The sequence below is a fragment of the Tetrao urogallus genome, assembly GCF_951394365.1.
Source record: "Tetrao urogallus genome assembly, chromosome: 20".
Lineage (NCBI taxonomy): Eukaryota > Metazoa > Chordata > Aves > Galliformes > Phasianidae > Tetrao > Tetrao urogallus.
In genome coordinates, this window is record NC_136833.1 from 7,224,164 (window position 1) to 7,230,179 (window position 6,016).

Below are 6,016 nucleotides of genomic sequence, written 5' to 3' on the forward strand. Positions count from 1 at the left end.
TGGTTTTTATGAAGCAAGCCGATGCCTCTTAATGTATTTTAATTAGTAGAGATACTTTTTACTTTTTATTTATGCTCCAACATCTGCAAAGCTCTGGTCAGCTCTGTGCAAACGCTCTGATGGCTGTGGAGTTTGTCCCCCCCCTCTCATTTTCAGTTGTCTTTTACTTTACTGATAATAAACCATCTGAAAAGCGTAATGCAGGGAGGCCTCGTTGTCTTTCATTCCTTTTTCACTCAAAGCTTTTCCGTGGTTCTTATGGTGTTTGCATAGAAATAAATACATCATTTACCCCCCCCCCCTGCAAATATCCCATTCTTTGTGCAGTTACAAACCGGTGAGCAATGAGCTGCAAAGCTCGCTGAGAGCTTTCTGCTGACAGCTCAGGCTGCAGCTCGGAGGGCTCGCTCAGTATTCAGGAGCTGTTTGCTGCCCTGGAAAAGAACTGCAGCACTGCTCAGTGTGATGGGTGATGCCCTGCAGTGGGGCGGTGTTGCTGCAGGTACAGCTCGTACCGCTTCCTTCTGTTCAGCCTGTAGGTTTGCAGCCTCTCCTCCTCCGCTGCGGGGTCCTCCAGGATCCCATCCCACCGAAGGCTTTCCTTAAACTGAGCAGAAAGGCTGAGATCTGTTTGGCCGGAGTCTGAAACGGTGGAAGCTGATGATGAAACAGTGCTGACCTCTGTGCCCACCTGTGCCCCTTTGGCTTTACTTTGGGCTGAGTCAGAGTTCTTCCCACGGCCAAAGTCCTCACGGTGTGCAGCAGGGCGAGCCTTCAGCTTTCTGGGTTTGCGGTGGTGTTTTCCTGCTGGTGAGATATCAGCCCCATTAGCTAAAACTCAGCCCTGAGGCTTTCCCGCTCTTTCTTTGTAACAAAGATGATGAAATAATCCCATATTTGCTGTGCCATGCACGTGTCCATTAATAAGGAATCACAAATGCTACCGACATTTGGGAAGCACAGGTTTGTCTGCTAGGTTAACCTAACAACTCCCACACCAGCACCATGCACTTACATACCCATATGGCCACAGATGGAGCGCTCAGTGGGAGCTGTGTAGGTTCACATCTGGCCTCGAGTTGTGGCTGTGTGATCTCTCCCCAGCCCATCTCACCTCCCCAGCCCATCTCACCTCCTTGCATGGCAGCAGTGCTCTGCTCTGCTGGCTTCTCCAGGCCCTGTGTGCAGCCCTTGGCCCCCTGATGCCTACCTGCCACTGTGGCAGCTCCTGAGCCTGGGAAGGGAAGGAGGGGTTCAGTGGTGAGATGTTCATTGCCCCACATCCCCATCCGCCTGCCCTCAGCACATCACCTCCTCTTCCCCAGCCCCTCCATCTCGACCCATCCCCTTCTTTCCCATCCACCCCTCTGCTCACCTCCCTGTTTTGTTCCTCTCCTCAGCGTTCTCCCCTCCATCTCCCCGCGTCCTCCTGCTGCTTGGTGATGTCTCCAATGGAGACTCCCCATGGAGCCAGGGCTGGCCTGGGCTTGTCCTCTTGGCTGGGACCCAGCATTGCTCTGCGCATGGCAGTGACACACAGCGCTGCAGAGGGACTGCAGCTCAGCCATGGGGCACCACAGTGCTGCCATTCCCTCATCCCCTTGGTGATGGAGGGCTGCAATGGCAGCTGGTGGACCGCTGTGGGACTGGTAGAAAAGCATGCCCAGGTGACATTTTACTGAAGCAATGCACCTCCTGCCACCAGGTACGGCATGAATTCCTTTCATTGTGAAAAAATCCGATTTTCTGACCCCAATCCGAGCCCAGAGCTCTGCACAGAGCCCCATCCGTGCCACTTCCCAGTCGTGCACACAGCCAGCACGCTCCGCCCTTTGGAGCTTGGTAGGGTTGGTTTGCTTCCTTCTTTTTGTTTATTTTGGTTCTCTTGGTTTATTTTGGTTCTGTTTGTTTACTATTTGGCTGCACTTCGTTTACTTCGGTTCTTTTTCCTTTTACCTCGCTTTCTTTCCCTTCCCCTTCACTTCCCTTCCTGCCCTCCTCCTTCCCCTACAGGTGCCTTTCATCCCCCGCCCGGCTCCGACGCCGCACCCCGCAGCCCCGCCCCGCTCCGCTCCGGGGCGGTGCAGCGGTGAGGTGCCGCCAGGGGGCGCTCTGCCCACGGGGGGGCGCGGAGCGGAGCGGTGCGGTGCAGGTGCGTTGTGTTTGTGCCGCTGCCCCGCGGGGACGGACAGACAGACGGAAAGACGGACGGAGGCTCCAGGAGGGGACGGAGCCGCGGGTGGTGGAGCTGAGCCCTGCGCTGGGAGCGGGACTTCGGGCGGAGCCTCGCGGGGAATGGGCGGGGTGCCGGACCCCGTGCTACTGCTGGGAGGAGGCTCCGAGGGCGGGAGGGTGTCCCGTAAACCGCTGCCAAGTGCGCCTGCAACGCGGCCGGGTGACGTTCACGGGGCTGGGAGGGAACGGCGGAGGGCTGGGGAACGGGCGAGAGGTGCGGGGCCGAAGGCAGCGCTCCCCGTGAGGCTGATGGGCTTCGGGGGCGGCCGCGTGCGGGCCCCGTCCCGCTGCTGCTCCTTTGGGTGCCGCGCTGTGCCCGTCCCGGGGCGTTGGGTCTGCGCACATCCCCAGCTCTGGGTCAAAGTCTGCGGTTCCCTCTCGTTCGCCCCGGCGGCGGATGGGAGTCGCGTTCAGCGGGGCGGTGCGACCTCGGTGATGCTCAGGCGGCGTTTCACCAGCGGCAGAGCCCGTGGCCGCCTCAGCCGGCGGCTGGCAGGGCAGTTCCTGGTTCTTGCAAGATCACCGCGGGGGTTGGCACACGGTTCCTTGGCTCTGCCTTTCCCGTCTGCCTCCAATTCTTTCTAAGAAACTCGAGGCTGGAGCTGCGGGTTCTGCCCAGGCCTCCTGAGCTGGGTAGTGCATCAGCATAGAGAAATTAGTTTCTCTAATTGGCCGTTTAGATGCTAATTTGCTTCTCGGAGCCCTGTGCCAGGTCAGGCTGCTCCAGAACGTGAGTCAAAGAGCTGAGCAGCATGAATTATGCACCAAGCAAAGCACCTGCAGGGCTCAGGCTGGATGGGTAAGGATGGACCCACGTTGCAGACCCACCTGGCTGCCCTCCCCTGCACTGCGGGCTGCAGGGTGAGTGGATCTGCTTGGGCAGAGCCTGCTCCTTTGTGGCTCACCACGTATCAAGCAGCCACGTTAATGGGTGCCTCTCATTAATACAGGCTCGTTGGTGCCGTGTGCCAGTTTTCCTGTAGAGCTGATTTTATCTTCCCCCTCCCAGGACTGGCATGGACCTGCAGGGCATTTTGCTTTGTAATGTCTTTAATAAGCGCTGTCTTAATGCAGTTGGGCTTCTGCCATTGCTGCCGTGCCTGGGGAGCAGCTGTGGGTCATGGGAACCTTCTGTTTTATTCCCCACGTGCTCTGTTTGGAGGTGTCCCAGGGCCGTGGGGATGTGGCACTGAGGGATGTGATCAGTGGGCACGGTGGGGGTTGGACTCGAGGGTCTGGGGGGTCTTTTCCAGCCTTAATGATTCCACTGTTCTGTGCTGTATGAGCAGCAAAGCCCTGATTGAGGCTGGTGCTTGTTTGGGCACTGTCACACCACTCGTTGCCTTCAAACAGCCTCATGTCCTGCAAAGGAGCCTTCCTGCACCCATGGAGCCCGGTGCCCTTATCTCCCTCATTTCTTCTCTGTCATAGCAACTGGAACGAATGCTCGCTCAGTTGCTAAGGTTATGGGGATAATGGGGTCTGGTGCCGGAGCAGAGAGTAATTACAGCACGTCTTTGCGGGAGTGGCTGGAAGGGATGTGGGGCCGGGATGGCTCTGATGTGTGTGGTGGTCCTGGGGGAAGCCGTGAGCTCGGAGCAGGAGAGGTAATTACAGCAGCTGGGGAGCAGGAGCTCAGCTCTGTGCCACTGCTTCGTTTTTGTTTCATTTTAAAGTATTTAAAAGAAAAAATAATTGCCTAATTAATTTCCTATAAAAACAAATTAAAACAGATTGCGAGCTGCTTAGCTGAAATAACCAGGCCGTGAAAACTAGCTGGGGAGCTCTTGATGGGTCTGTGGAGGGCATTGTGGTGTTTGCAGGGCTGTGAGGAATTCATGCTTTGTGGGCACCCGCAGGCAGCTCAATGTCAGCAAAACCTTTCAGCTTTAGCTGTGATGTAGTCACCGTTTGAGGAGGAGGATGTGAACCTGGAGCATCCCTCAGGGCTGCCCAGCAGGAAGGAACTTCCAGTTCCACACTGCAGGGTTGTCACCAGCACAGCCCTGCTTCTGCTTCCCCTCTGCTCCCTGTTGGAGCTGCAGAGTGGTGTGGTTCCACATTCCCCCTCCCCTCATGCTGCTGGCTCACTGCTGAGCACAGCCAGGTGCACACAGCTTTAATGAGGATTTGTTCCGCCTGATTTCTTCCATCATAGGGAAAGGAGCAAACAGGTGGAGGGCTGTTCAGCAGGTCACAGGATGTTGGGAAGGAAAGAATGCAGACCACGGAGACAACTCCTCAGCCTGGTGTGGTTCTGCTATCAGTGTTTCTGATTAGGCTGATTGTGCTGCACTCCGTGTCCTGGACAGAGATAAGAGGGAGGATGCTCTGTGCTGTCCCCATTCTGGTGTCAGCAGTCCTGTGGCTGTGTGTGTTCCTTTCTTTCCAACCCCGTTGCTGTTCCTGTTCCCCCCCAGCAGAGCCTGCAGTCCCATAGTGTTCTCATTTCCTCCACTGAGGCACTTGCATCCAACTGGGCATCTCACAGAGGCGAAGTGCAGAGCCAGCAACATTTTGACTTTGCCTTCAGCCCCGTTGGAGCAGGTAAAGCTCTGCAGAACAGGGCAAGATGCATTCAGCTGTTTCTCACCCTGTGTGCACAGCAACGTGCCTGTTGACTTCTGGGGTTGACTTCTAGACAGGCACCCCCAGGTGCTGAGCACCGTGGTGCATGGGCTGTGCTTTGCTCCACGTGTGCCTGAATGGGAGGGCAGGCCAGGCTGGAGCAGCTCCGAGCTCCTGAAGGAGCTGCAGGTGTCCCTGCGCTTCGCAGTTGAACCAGACAGCCTTAAGGGTCCCTTCCTACAGTTCTGTGATCCAGAGCTGACCCCTCAGGATGGGTTGCATCACGTGCTGTGCAGCCCAGGTCAGCGCTCTGTGCCGGGGCTGATTGCAGCACAGGGTTGGATCGATCTGCACGAGCTGCTGCTGCTATAAAAGGGCCAAGGCTGTGTGTGCTGCAGGGCTCTGTGCCTGGCACGGAAGCTCAGTGTCAGCAGCAGGCGTGGGTGCAGGCGCAGAGCCACAGCGCCGGGTGAGTGTGCTGTGAATCGAGGCTGGAACATGTGTTTTCTTGGGAATTACGGTGTGGTTGGCAGGTGGTGGGACTCGCTGCTGTTGGATCTGATGTGTTGTTTGCCAAACAGCATTAAGCGCGTTATCTCTGCTCAGCAGGTATGGTTTCAAAGCTGGCATGTGTCTGTTCTGGGGAAGGTAAGTATTAATACCTGGAAATGTATGCATTAGGGAGCTGATCCGGCGGGAGGAAGGCTCGGTGCATCGCAGTGTGTGCTGAAATCTGCCGGCTGCCCTTCTGGGTGCCGGTGTGAGCGCAGGAGGAGCGCTGCTGGGAGAGGTGCTGCCTCCAGCACATGCAAACAAGCTGCTATTGTGGGCTGTGTTATAAATATCTGGCTCTTACAGCGGCAGCTTTGATGAACGGAGCGACTTGCCGCTGTTTGTGCTGATTGTTGCGTGGACTTTTGCTTGTTACCCCCATTAAGGGGTGAAAACCCAACAAGCGCCGCGTCCTCCTGTCCTTCAGAGCCACCGCAGTGCTGGGGCTCTGGAGGTGACGGGGCAGAGATCGTAGCAAACAACACTTTTCTCTGGCTTTGAAATGAAAAATGGCAGCGGATCTGACAGCCCGTGGCCTTTTGCAGAGCGCTATAAAATCTCAGCTCCCAGCTTTGTCTGGGTGCAGCGTTAGGAGCTATTTATTGGCGCGTATTTCATGGAGATGATGGCATGCTTTTATTGCTGTCTGCGGGCGTGTGAC